Source organism: Macaca mulatta, chromosome 12 (genome assembly GCF_049350105.2).
Source record: "Macaca mulatta isolate MMU2019108-1 chromosome 12, T2T-MMU8v2.0, whole genome shotgun sequence".
Lineage (NCBI taxonomy): Eukaryota > Metazoa > Chordata > Mammalia > Primates > Cercopithecidae > Macaca > Macaca mulatta.
Genome location: NC_133417.1, coordinates 44,068,138 through 44,082,646, shown reverse-complemented (window position 1 = coordinate 44,082,646; position 14,509 = coordinate 44,068,138). Strand labels below are relative to the sequence as shown.

Below are 14,509 nucleotides of genomic sequence, written 5' to 3'. Positions count from 1 at the left end.
GATAGGATGTCGTGTTACAAATGGCAGTCTTCTTTATTCAAGATGTCAAGGTCTACTGATTAATATGTTTAGATCATCCAAAAAAAAAATACATACATAGAAGCATCTAGAACAGTGCTTGACTAAATATTTGGGTACTATGACCAAGCCAAGTTGACACATAAAATTAGCCACCACAATTTGTTTAATTAAGATATGCAGATAAAACGCTAAAACCCAAACTCATCCCAAGTGCTACAATACAGGAAAAATATTAGTGTCCTTTGAATATTGCCTTCTTCAAATACAATATCATATTATATTACAGCAGAAAACATACAACCTGTTTCAACCTGTTTCTAATGAAAAATTCCATATTTCATTAAAATGCAAAAGGAAGGGCAAATCCTTACTTTAATTCCATTGTCCATATTAAAGAACATAGTATATTATTAACCAGTTAATAATGACTGACCAGTTAATAATGACCGGAGGAACCAATTTTCAAGGCTATATCTATGTGACTTCTGTGCAGTTTAAAAATTAAGGAAAGTGACAGTAGTGATGGCACATTTGTGACTCTCTCCTAATCCCACATAAGAACAGAGCAATGATATTGCAAGAAACAAACAAACAAAAAATGAATAAAACCTGTAGATAGTATTTACTAGAAAACAAGGCCACAAAGTTTCTCCACAAACCATAATATTGAAGCAGGTGAGGTGAATTCACCAACAGCCAGGAGATTTGCATGGTAATAGTATCTGTGTGGAAGCAACAGAGCAAGGGATGCCCGTGAGAACAGAAAAATCTTAAAATATCCTGCAGGTGCTTATTGGAAATCACATTGGTCCAATTTGATAACAGCTGTTAAAACGGTAGAAGTGTTGCCCAATCCAGGAATCAATCAGTGCTAAGGGCCTGAGGTAAGGCTGCAAAGAGAAGAAGTCTGGATCCTACAACTCCTTGAAACTGGCCAGCTTGACTGTCTTCCAGAACAAGGATTTACACTGGGAAGAAACTGATAGTGTAAAATTAAAGTGGAGCAGGAAAGGGGCCAATTAGAGGAGATTAAGAAAATGTGTTGATAGGTCAGGTGCAGTGGCTCAAGCCTGTAATCCTAGCACTTTGGGAGGCTGAGGTACGCGGATCACCTGAGATCAGGAGTTGGAGACTAGCCTTGCCAACAGGGCAAAACCCCATCTCTACTAAAAGTCCAAAAATTAGCCAGATGCAGTGGCGCACGCCTGTAGTTCCAGCTACGGAGGCTGAGGCCCAAGAATCTCTTGAACCTGGGAGGTGGAGATTGCAGTGATCCAAGATTGCGCCATTGCACTCCAATCCAGTCTGGGTGACAGAGTGAGATTCTGAAAAAAAAAAAAAAAAAGAATATGCTGATAAAAGTGACTGGGCAGGTGATGATAGGGACGGGATAAGGAAAAGAACTGGAAATGTAAGCAAGCCATCATAATTTTGAACACTTTACAAAAACAACAGAAGAAGATGTCTATGAAGTGAGAGAAGCTATCTTAAACCATGCTTTCTTCTAAAATTTTAGGAAACTGATTTCACATAAAAATGAGCAACAGAAAAATATGAAAATCAAATCTGAACAGTGTTACCACAGAAAAGAGGGAGAGAATGAAGAGCAAAATGAAATACCTACAAACAATTACAAAATACAATTACAAAATACCAGAAAGACATGTCCACCGATCAGAGTTCTACAACATTCCATTTCAAAATGAGTTGAAAGACATTAATGAAATGATTCAACACATTAAAGAATAACAAAACTCAAAATTAGAAAAACTCAGAAACAAGATGATAGAACTATTAGAAAAAAAAGTAGAAAAAAAAGAAAAAAAATAACTTTTGAAATAAAGACTAAATTAGAGGGAACACAAGAAGGAATACAAAGAATATGGTGCCTTAAGAGAAATACAAGATGATTTTTTTAATCAAAAAGAAATAAAGCAAAAGATATGAAAGATTTGAAAAAAAGGGCAAATGTTAACAATAGACGAAGATCTAACATATGGAAACAGGGGTCTTTAAAGAAAACTTAAGCAAGAGAACAGAATAAAAACTAAAATCATAAAAGCATTTTTGAAATTATAAAAAAGAAACTCCATATTAAAAAAGTAAATCACATACCTGAAACTAATAAAAAGATATTTTACTAAAATTACTAAATGTCCTTTAGAAAGAAAGAAAGGTTCTTTCCTCTAGCAAAAACATTTAGTGATTTACAAAGTAAGGAAAAATTAGATTATCATTAGACACTGCAATAGTGACATTTTATGTTAGAATAAAACAGTTACAAACTAAAGTAATCCCCCCAAATTAAAATATGCATAAATGATTTTATATCCAAGAAAACTGACTTTCAAAATATGGACCCAAATGTATATCAACACGTAAGAACCCACCGAATATTTTTTTCTGTCAATCTTTCTTACATATCTTACAGAGATTGAATTGCATACAAGCTTGACATAAGGCTGGGTGGTGATAAGGCTATTTGTAGAAGGAAGACTAGCTGAGGTCTAAGAGGCAAAGAATATTGTAAAAGTAAACTGAGGCTGGATCCGAACCAGGAACGAAGACACAAAGCAAATGGCAGTGAGAATAGCCTTTATTAGGACTTGCGGGTGAGGTTCTGTGGTCCAAAGGTGCGGACTGAGGAAGTTGCACTGAGGGAGGAGATTAGGAGCTTTTTATAGCCCGAGAGGTAGGGAAGCTGGTTGTACAAACAGGGCGTGGAGGGTCTTGAAACTACTAGGGCAGGAGTTGAGTAAGGGTCATGAGGAAGGGGTCTTTGGAAACTGTTAACTGCAACTGCTGTTTACGAACTTGTGGAATGCAGGTGAGCTGCAGGTCATGGGGGAGTGTGGTTGCCCAGCTGGAACTCTGATGCATGTAAGTCTGTGGGTGTGTACAAGGGTGAAGGGAGTCTTTAACAAAAGGCCTGCTATGCCAGGTAACGCTGCCATGTTGGGTCTAGATTCCTGCCTAACATTCTGACCTCTTTCTAGTAAGAAAATGGGGCGACGTGTTCATCTGGCTGCTTCCTGCTGGTATGGGTCATCATGGGGTTCTTCGGAGGTCAGAACTTGGGTATGGGGATGGAGCAGCATCTGATTGAAAGTGACCTGGGAGACTTCTTTCATGTGGTCCTGGATGAAGCGGAGACACAGGGAGCTATAAGTAGCAAGAAGCCAATGATTAGTAAGGGGCTTAGAAAGGGTAGGACTTAACCAGCCACAGACGACTGCCACCACCTGAATGAGGGCCTTGATCCGAGGTTTTTCTGGTGGAGTCTTTCCCGAATCTTTTCTAGAGTGAGGAGATTGGTTTCTACTAGTCCTGACTCATTGATGTAGTGTTCGGCCGGGAAGGGGAAAGGAGGGGGTTAGGTTAGAGGAGTTAAAAGGGCTGGGTAAGGGTACCACAACCAGTGGGGGCTTATTCAAGGCTGCACACAAGAAACAACAAGAGATGTTGTGTACCTTGGCCATGTGTACCACTTGAGCCCCTTCCCTGACTAAGGTTAGCCAGGAAAAAGGGTTGCTGCTGTCCTGGGGCTTGCTGCCTGGGCTAGAGCTGAGATGGCTTCCTTCTGTTGTCTGATGTCAGAGGCCAGGCTGACGAGGCTGCTTACGACCTTGATGTAGGCCTTAAAGATCCTGAGTTGGGCCACGGGATAAGACTCACTGTGCCCACCAGTCCTAGGAAGGACAAGATCTCTTCTGCATCCTGAGGAGGCTGGAGAGTTTCAATGAGGCTTATTCTATCTGCTGTGAGGTTTTTTGTAGTGGGTGTGAGGAGTATGCCTAGGTAGGTGACAGAAGGGCTGCAAAGTTAAGCCTTAGCCAAGGTAACCTGATAACCTCAGTCACCTAGAAAATTTAAAAGTGTAGCACTCCCAGGAAGGACTACATAGCAGTAGATCATCTACGTATTGTAGAAGGGTGCTATGGGTTAGGGGGCAGAGGAGGATGTCTCGTGCCAGTGCCTGTCCAAAAAAATGGGGTCTATCTCGGAACACTTGAGGCAAAACAGTCCAAGTCAGCTGGGAAGAAATATGAGTGTCTGGATCTTCCAATGTAAAAGCAAACAGAAAGTGGCAGTCTGGGTGTAGAGGGATGGTAAAGAAGGCATCCTTCAGATCAAGGACAGTGAAATGGGTGGTGTCAGGGGGAACACGCGAGAGGAGTGTATATGGATTAGGAACAACTGGAAAGGTAGGGACTACTGCCTCATTGATGAGGCGTAGGTCCTGCACGAGATGATAGGCCCCAGAACTTTTCCAAACAGGCAGGATAGGAGTATAGCATGGTGAGTTGGCTGGAACTAGAATGTGCTGTTGGAGCAGTCGTGTAATGATGGGTTTTAGTCCTTGTCAGTGTTCAAGGGAGACAGGGAACTAGGGTCTAGAGGGGAACTTGGAAGGGTCTTTTAGCCAGATGCGGACTGGAGTGTGGTGCTGGGCAATGATTGGGGTGGAGGTGTCCCACACCTTAGGGTTAATGGGGACTGGAAACGGGAGTTGGGGGTCAACGTGGTGGGGTTTGTCAGGTGAGAGACGGGGGAAGAGGAATGCGAGGTGTGGGGAGGGGTTGGGTGGAAGTGAACTGAGGCCCCTAGCTTGGAGAGGAGATCTTGTCCTAACAAGGGGACTGGGCACGAAGGAATGATAAGAAATGAGTGCAAGAACAGGGAGCCATCCAGGCGGCAAGAGAGAGGAGGAGTCTGGTGGTAGGTGGAGGGAGTGCCGTCAATTCCCATGACTGTGACAGTGGAGGGGTGGCTGGGGCCACTGAAGGAAGGCAAAACAGAGTAGGTAGCCTCCGTGTCCATAAGGAAGGATATGGATTTACCCGCTACCTGGAGCACAACCCTGGGCTCAGGGAGAGTGAGAGGGGCCCCCGAGTTTGGGCCTCTTCACTTTTCTTTGGTGTCGAGGAGCTGGAAGGCTCTTCCAATACCTGGAGGAGGGTCATCATGTGGAGGCGCAGCAACCATCCTTAGGCCAGGGCAGTCTGACTTCCAGTGGCCCATCTGCCGACAGTTCAGACAGGGGCAGGTTGGCTTCTTTGGGTTGGGGCACTGCTTGGCCCAGTGGCCATCGTTGCTGCACTTGAAGCAGGCATCAGGTGGCGCTCGGGTAGTACCTCCTTTCTGGAAGCTCCTGGAGCTGGCTGGTCTCAGGGCTGCTACCAAGGCCTGGGTTTGGAGTTGTACCTTCTGTTTTAGCCTGGCCTGTCGTTGGGCCTCAGCTGCATCCTCTCTGGAGTTGTAGACCTTGAAGGCCAGTTTGACTAAATCCTGGATGGGAGTTTGAGGGCCTTCCTCTGCCTTTTTTAATTTTTTTGGATATCAGGGGCCGACTGAGAAATGAAAGTGCCTCAGTCAGCCGGTTAAAAAAATCGGCCGGATTTTCATCTGCACCTTGGACTACCTCCTTTAACTTATTAAAATTGACTGACTTATTGGAGGCTGCCTGCATGCCAGCAAGAAGGCACTGGACCATCATATCTTGGCAGCGGCGGCCTGCCTGACCAACCTGCTAGTCCTAGCTGGGCTCGACTGAGGGCACTGCCTCAGTGCCAACTGGCATGGCGTGGTCAGTTAAATGAACCTGGTCAGCATGCTGCCTGGCTGCCACTAGGATATGCTCTCGTTCCTCAGGGGACATGGTTGAGGTCATAACGACATGGGGATCATGCCAGGTGAGGTCATACGCCTGGCACAGGTATCTGAACTCTTTGAAATACCGAGTGGGGTTGGCTGAAAAGGAGCCTACATGCTCTTCAATCTTAGACAGGTCTGCCAGCGAAAACAGCACATGGACCCGGACTACTCCTTCAGTGCCTGCCACCTCTCACAAGTGACACAGGAGGTCGGTCCTGGACTGAGTATGGGCTGAGACAGGCGAGGAAGGGGAGGAGGTGGAGGTAGGGGAGACAGAATCTGTTGCGTTTGGTGAGGGCACAGGAGGGGTGGAAGGGAGGGGAGGGGCTGACGAGGACGGGGATCATAGCAGGTCAGGCTAAGGAGGAGGTTGGGCGGGAGACCGGAGGGGTGGCCGGGATAGGGTGTCAGGAGGCTCAGAAAAAGAGGAGGAATCATCCCTCTCCTTGCTCGAGGGAAGAGACTTTGCGAGTAGGACCTGAGCTAACGAGCATTGAGCACAGAGATCTGGGTGAGAACACAAGTCCTAAAAGGCTTGAACATAGGGTATCTCATGCCATTTGCCTAGTCTCTTGCAGCAGTTGGTCAGATCCGTGAGGATGTTAAAGTATAGAGTGCCTTCTGCAGGCCACTGAGACTGATTATCCAATTTATATTGCGGCCATGCTATTGTGCAGAAGAAAATGAACCGCTTTCATTTTATGTCTTGGCTGAGACTTAAAGTCTGGAGATTTGCCAAGAGGCACCCCAGAGGGGATTTTTGGTTTGGTTTGGACTTGGTAGTTCCCATGGTCTCAAGGCGGGCAGTCCGGAGGCAATGGGAGCATCCTCTCACTGCCACACGGAGTGCGGGGTACGGTGGCTTCCGGGGAGGTTGGACGTCTCCCAGTCCCCAGTGCCAAGGTCACAGTTGACCGGAGAGAGCCCCTGACGTGCCTGCGCATTTCAGACAGGGACTCCTGGAGGTAGCCTTCAGGACGGGGGGGAAACTTACCCAGCAGTGATTGAATTGAGACTTATATTTGGTGAGATGGCTCCAGGCTTGTGGAGGGGATCCCGGCTCGGGGAGAGGAGAGTCTGCCCGACCTAGCAGGGGTCCAGGGAGGGATATCCTCCCGGGTTTCAGCACCAAATGTAAAGGTAAACTGAGGCTGGAGCCAAACCGGGAATGAAGACACAAGGTAAATGGCAGTGAGAATAGCCTTTATTAGGACTCACAGGTGAGGTTCCCCAGTCCTAAAGTGCGGGCTGAGGAAGTCGCACTGAGGGAGGAGGGTAGAGGCTTTCTATAGCCCGAGAGGTAGAGAACTGGTTGTACAAACAGGGCCTGGGGGGTCTTGAAACTACTAGGGCAGGAGCTGAGTAAGGGTCACGAGGAAGGGGTCTTTGGAAAGTGTTAACCGAAACTGCTGTTTACGAACTTGTGGAATGCAGGTGAGCTGCAGGTCATGGGGGAGTGTGGTTGCCCAGCTGGAACTCTGACGCATGTAAGTCTGCGGGTGTGTACAAGGGTGAAGGGAGTCTTTAACAAAAGGCCTGCTACGCCGGGTAACGCCACCATGTTGGGTCTAGATTCCTGCCTAACAAATATAATATGAAATGGCTATATGTTCAGGTAATGTGGGTATGGTAAAACTATTACAATGGGGAAAGAATCAGGAATTCATATTTAAGGAGATGTTATTTTGACAGGGATAATATTAGTACAGTTATTCTCAGATGAGTGTGTGTGTAATGATGGATAAAGTAAACGAATAATTATGGGATAGTCTGATTCAGCCATCTCCTGTGTCCTTAAAAAGCAGATTTCTTAGTGTGAAAGAAAGGAATAAAGAAGTAATATAGACTAGATTAAGAAAAAAAACTTCATACTTCTAAATTTGACTTAGAATTATCAGTATGAACTTGAGTTTATCATATATACATATATATGTATGATAACCGTATATGTGTATGTTTATGTATGAATTAACAGTTATGTTTTCTAGCCTGGCCACTCAAAAGGCCTAGAAGCAACAACCAACACAATATAATGAGACTCTCTAGCATCCAAATACCTTGTGGTCTTAAAATGCTTTTTTTCCAAGTTATTTCCCAATGCTATTTCCTTCTTGAGGAAATGGCTAAATCCATTTACAAAGCAGAAAATGTGCAAGATGAGCCTGAACCTTCTTACAACTGCTAAAGAGATAACTGTTAATGACAGTAGAGTACATGAGACTAACTGAGGCAACATGAGCTTCAAAACAGGGAACTGCAATGCATTGGATCCCACCAAATATGGTAAAATCTATTGTAAATAATAATTTAAAAGACAGAAAATGAATTGGTCCCCTTTAGAAAAGTCAACAAGCTAAAAATTGAAGAATTACGCATTTATTTTATTTTTCCTATGTGAATTTTACCACTGGGTTACTGAGTAATAGATGAGGAAAGCATAGTTTTATAAAAATCCATATAATACATGTAATTAGTCCAATTAACACATGAGAAAGGAATTATAGAGCTGGAAAATTACCATTTTGCAACTCTCAGTGAATAAATGAATCATAGAGCATCAGCAGCTGCTAATTATACAATAAGTGGGACAACTAGGCATTACGAGCCCCCACTGGGAAAACACATTGCCCCACAGTCTTGAGAGTAGTATTAAACCTGAGCCTGATGAGGACTTTTAATCCCACAGCAAAATCTCGGGATATACAGGGCACTGAGAAACTTGTCAAATAGTCTCATGGCATCAACAACATTGAAACTAACCATCAAAATGGGCAAGACTAAAGAAGATTGTCTAGAAATGCATATTTGGATGATAAAAACATGAGGAAGTATCGGGAGAACCCGCTCCTGATGTCTAACATGGGTTCTTTTCTATTTCCTAAGTGTCTTGGCTGCTTTGAGAAATAAAGGGAAAGAGCACAAGAGAGAGAAATTTAAAGCTGGGTGTCCGGAGGGGGACATCACATGTCAGCAGGATCCTTGATGTTTCCCCGAACCGTAAAACCAGCAAGTTTTTACTAGCGATTTTCAAAAGGGGAGGGAGTGTCCGAATAGGGTGTGGTCACAGAGATCACATACTTCACAAAGTAATAAAATATCACAAAGCAAGTGGAGGCAGGGCGAGATCACAGGACCACAGGATGGGGTGAAATTAAAATTGCTAATGAAGTTTCAGGCATGCATTTTCATTGATAACATCTTATCAGGAAATAGGGTTTGAGAGCAGACAACCTGTCTGACCAAAATTTATTGGGTGGGAATTTCCTTGTCCTAATAAGCCTGGGAACACTGTCAAGCCTTTGAGCCCAAGCCAAGCCATCACATCCCCTGTGACTTGCACATACACGCTCAGATCGCCTGAAGTAACTGAAGAATCACAAAAGAAGTGCAAATGCCCTGCCTCGTCTTAACTGATGACATTCCACCACAAAAGAAGTGAAAATGGCCGGTCCTTACCTTAAGTGATGATATTATCTTGTGAAATTCCTTTTCCTGGCTCATCCTGGCTCAAAAATCTCCCCCACTGACCACCTTGTGACCCCCACTCCTGCCCGCCAGAGAACAAACCCCTTTGACTGTAATTTTCCTTTACCTACCCAAATCCTATAATACGGCCCCACCCTTATCTCACTTCACTGACCCTCATTTCAGACTCAGCCCACCTGCCCCCAGGTGAAATAAACAGCCATGGTGCTCACACAAAACCTGTTTGGTGGTCTCTTCACATGGACGCACATGACAAGCACCACAGGAGGCAGGGCTTTTTTCATCCCTTTGGCATCCACCATAAAAGACCACAGGGCTTAAAGGGGCCGTCTATAAGCCTACCTTCAGGGTGCATTCTCTTTCTCAGGGATGTTCCTTGCTGAGAAAAAGAATTCAGCGATATTTCTCCTATTTGCTTATGAAAGAGGAGAAATATAGCTGTGTTCTGTCCGGATCACCGGCCACCAATTCCAAGTTACCTCTCTTGTTCCCTGAACATCGCTGTTATCCTGTTCTTTTTTAAGACACCCAGATTTCACGAGGTGGCCGGTGCCTGTAGTCCCAGCTACTTGGGAGGCTGAGGCAGGAGAATGGCGTAAACCCAGGAGGCGGAGCTTGCAGTGAGCTGAGATCCGGCCACCGTACTGCACTCCAGCCTGGGCGACAGAGCTAGACTCCGTCTCAAAAAAAAAAAAAAAAAAAAAAAAAAAATGCCTGGATTTCATATTGTTCAAACACACATGCTCTACAAACAATTTGTGCAGTTGACACAATCACAGGGTCCTGAGGCTACATTCATCCTCCTCAGTTTACGAAGAAGATGACGAGATTAAGAGATTAAAGACAGGCATAAGAAATTATAAAAGTATTAATTTGGGGAACTAATAAATGTCCATGAAATCTTCACAATTTATTTTCTTCTGCCACGGCTTCAGCCAGTCCCTCCATTCAGGGTCCCTGACTTCCAACAAGGAAGAAATACAAGAAACTGATTACTGTAAATCAAGTTAATGGTTACTTACTAGGAGAAGACAAGGATTGTGATTGGAACAGGGTACAAGAGGCTTCTGAAGTGACTAACAAAGTTGTTGGTTGCAAGGGTGTTTGCCCCATAAGAGCTGTTTAAGGTGCGTATATCTTCTGTGTGATTTTTCTTTATCCATGTTTTATTTTACAATAAGAGGGTGAAAGTTTTCACAATAAAATATGTACTCTATTTTACCATAAGGTTTTGAAAACTCAAAATCAACAAAGCCTAATTGTTCTACTAAATGAATCCGTAGTTTCAGATTATGGCTATAAATTCTTACACAATTCACTTGTAATAAGATTTTAAAACTGTGCTTGTTAAGTATCTATAGAAAAATTAGAAAACACATACAAACAAAATAAAGAAAATAGAAATCACTCTTAGCATATCTTCTGACAGAAGTTTTCCTGTGTATATATAGTTTATACTTTTTTGATAAATATTAATAGAATCAGTGTTTGCTATTTTACAATCTACTCCCATTACTGAAAATATCACAAATATACTTGAATTTTGTTACATATAATTTTGCAATATTATTAAAAGACTGTATTTCTATTGATTTTATTGAAATAAAAACATATGTTCAGTAAATCATCCACACCCCATACTTGAACATTGATGTTGGTCTTTCCAATATTTATTATTGTATATAAGCCTGAAATAATCATGCTTATAGCTAAATATTGGTACATATCCTTAATTTTTTACAGAAGCTAAATTTATCAAAGTGGAATTATATGTCAAGGTATTTTTCTGGTATGAATTGTAAAATTGTAAAATTATTCCTCAGTAAGATTGGGCTAATTTATAGGAGTATTACGTTATTCAGTGAGGTTGATTTTAATGTCAGGGCATTAGGCAAAAATCATGTGCAGCCAAAACCACTCTGGGAAATTATTTTAATATCTCATAAAGTACAGTATGCATGGTTTTATGTAAATAAATTGGAAATAGCATAAAACGCCAATGTAATTTTATTGGAGACACATTCAAGGTGTTCTCTTCATGGCACTTCAGAAGCAATTAAGAACAACATTCAGATTCTAGTTTCCAATAACTTGCTCTTTCCAAAGCTCCTAGAAAATAAGATATTTCTAGACCCTGCTTACTTTATTTATTTTTTTTTTTTACCATATTTGCCACATTTGGATTGTGATGGTTTTTAAAATTATGAGCTTCCCCACTAAATTAACAGATCTTTGAAATCAGAAAAAAGTTCTAATTCTTTTTATAATTACCTCAGCATCTAGCCTGAAGTGAAGCCACCTGGAAGAATTTACATAGTAAATAAATATTCACTCGAGTCATTTCTATATAAATATTATTGCAAACATTTTGAACACTTACTTTGTACCAGGAACTGCGCTAAGTTTTCTCCTTCCATTATTTCATTTAATACATTATGATATTTGTATCATTATTATGCCAATTTTACAGAAGTAAAATCTGTCTTAGTAAGTAACAGAACTAGAATTTATACCTGGGCTGTTTGACCCAAGTTATAACCAATTCTTCTGTTATGGAGAAAGTAAGTGCTCATTTAGTCTTTTGAAAAAGAATAATAATGTTTCTGCTTACAGCTTATTTTCACATAATTCTGTGAGATTTTGCCTTATCTTTTTAAGATTTACTAAATTTAAAGCTGCCTAAAATCAAAGTGTGGTAACTGGTTGAATTCAGGAAAGCTATTTATTTTCGGGATATTTAATATTAGTTTGGATCAGTTTTTCATTTTGCATAGTTATATACTTGGATTAAAGCTAATTGTGGTTGAACTAGCCTTAAATAATTGCCTCTTGTACTGTCAGCTCAGAGGTAGGCAGAACAAATATCACCAGATGAGGTGAAAAACTAAGGACACATCACAAGTGAAGTAATTACTATCTAGTACCTTCTTCAGAATTCTGACTACAAGTTGATATTTCGGAAAATTTATAATCTACTCATAGACCACAGTAATTAATATTTCTTCCTGGAAGAGAAATTTAACAGAAGATAAAACAACATTTTTTGTGAAATATTTCCGGTACCTTTACTTTTACATCCTATAGAGTCACATCCTAAACAGAAATTCAAGTCTAGAATCGGTATAGATGGTTAAAAATAAAAATCTACCATAGTCAAAATTAACTCTAAGACCCTGTTGTGTGTCGAATTTTGTCCCTCTACCCCAAAATATGTTGAAGTCCTAATTCCCAGAACCTGTGAATGGAAGCGTATTTGGTAACTAAGGTCTTTGTAGATTTAATTAAGTTAAGATGAAATCATTAGGGTGGGTTCTAATCAAATATGACTAGTGTCTTTATCAGTGGAGAGAGACAGCTTGGCACAGGGAGCAGAGCACATGACAGTGGAGGCAGAGATTGGAGTGGTGCATGTACACATCAAGAAACACCCAAGATTGCCAGCAACACCAGAAACCAAGAGAAAGGCATGCGGACAGATTCCCCATAGAGAGCACGGCCCTGCTGACACCTTGATTTCAGACTTCTACTCTCCAGAACCGTGAGAGAATATATTTCTGCTGCTTAAGACACCCAGTTTGTGGTCCTTTATTTTGACAGCCCGAGAAAACTCATATAGATGCATACAGAAGCACTGCTTTAGAGAATAAAGTACTAGCCCCAAATTACAAACATTCAACACATGCATTTGTTTTCCAGTTAGATTTGGAGTGCGTCACTGTTCCTCCATTGAGCATCACATCTAGTGGTTAGCTTGTGTTTTGGAACCAAGTTGGATGAAAAGTAGGTAAGTATTTCCTAGCACTAAATTACCTTTAATATGGTGAGCTATATACACTCCGAGGGGAATCAAGTAACATGTCTCTTCCCAAGTTCATCCCTGTTGACTGGTGAAAAGATAAGCTGAGTCTCCCATACTAAAAACATTATATCTCCTTTTCTCTCTTCCTCATCTGGGCAGTACAGTGGAATCTGCATAGGTGAGATCCACTATTGTGACATTTCCACAGTATCTTGTGCTTTATACTTCATTTATTTTAGTTGTCTCATAAGAATATGATTTATTATAATTGTTTCAGTTTTTTGAGAGTTTCAAATATATGCTTTTCACTACCCTTTAAATTGCCTAAAATTTAAATTTAAATTTAGGAGGATATTACATATAAAACAAGTTTTTTTGCTCATAAAACTATCTTTCTTGGTTTATTGAGTATAGACATATGGTTCATTTGGGCAGATAATACATACTAATTTAATTTACTTTTAAATCTGTGTAAATGTAGTTATAAATGGAGCTGTGAACTGCTTAACTTTAAGGAATTTGCATCACATTTTTATCTCATTTCAGAAAAGGCAAAACTGGGAACAAAAATTACCCTCAATATAAAAAGAAATTTAAAAAGTGCCTGTTGGAGTAAATGCCTTCATTTTGACACTCGTTTATAGAAATTGTTCAATTTATAAGGAAGTGGACGGGCACAGTGATTCACGCCTGTAATCCCAGCACTTTGGGAGGCCGAGGCGAGTGGGTCACGAGCTCAGGAGTTCAAGACCAGCCTGGCCAACGTGGTGAAACCCCGTCTCTACTAAAGATACAAAACTTTAGCTGGGTATGGTGGTGCGTGCATGTGGTCCCAACTACTTGGGAGGCTGAGGCAGGAGAACTGCTTGAACCCACTTGATCATGCCATTGCACCCCAGCCTGCGTGAAAGGGCAAGACCCCATTTGAAAAAAAAAAAAGAAAAGTGAGGGTCAAGAACGTGTTTTTAAAAGAAACATCCTTTGACTGCTACAGAGATAAATACATGCTACTTGTAGACTGCATTTCAACATCAGACCTTTGAGATCTGGTTTGGAGGACAGAAATGCTTTCACCAAATTGTACAGCAAAAGTCAACATACAAAAGCCTACAAGAAGTCACTTGATTCTTCACTTCCTGGTGAAGAAGCCAGGGTCCCACAGAAGCAAAAATGTGTCCTGTTTAATTTATAAGCTACAGTGCGTAACTTATCTTCATTGCACATGGCCTGAAGATTCCAACAAAGCTTTTACATCAAAACTTCGTATCCATGCCCTTATAAATATTTTTATTTAAAATGGAAGCAGTAAAGGAATGCATTGTTGAATATTTTATTCATCTTTCCAAATACAAGTTTAAAATATAAATACTCCTAGTTTTGAAGCAAAAAAAAAAAGTAAAGTAGTTAATTTGTTTCATTTCCTTAGTTTTAAACACTACTACTGAAAGGACACAAAGATAGATGTGTACCCGCCACCCCCGCTACACCCTTTGTTCTGCTCTCTAATCTTTGCACATACCAGAGATTTCATAAGTTCTGTGAGTACCT

At 41.4% G+C, this 14,509-nt stretch overlaps 1 long non-coding RNA gene across 1 annotated transcript; it reads left to right on the top strand.

Moving 5' to 3' along the window:
• The first annotated feature begins 6,049 nt into the window (after positions 1 to 6,049).
• LOC144333304 (uncharacterized) lies at positions 6,050 to 13,905 on the top strand. Its single transcript, XR_013401859.1, has 3 exons — positions 6,050 to 10,289; positions 12,859 to 12,946; positions 13,508 to 13,905. It is a non-coding gene; the product is annotated as an uncharacterized LOC144333304 (long non-coding RNA).
• The last annotated feature ends 604 nt before the right edge of the window (positions 13,906 to 14,509 follow it).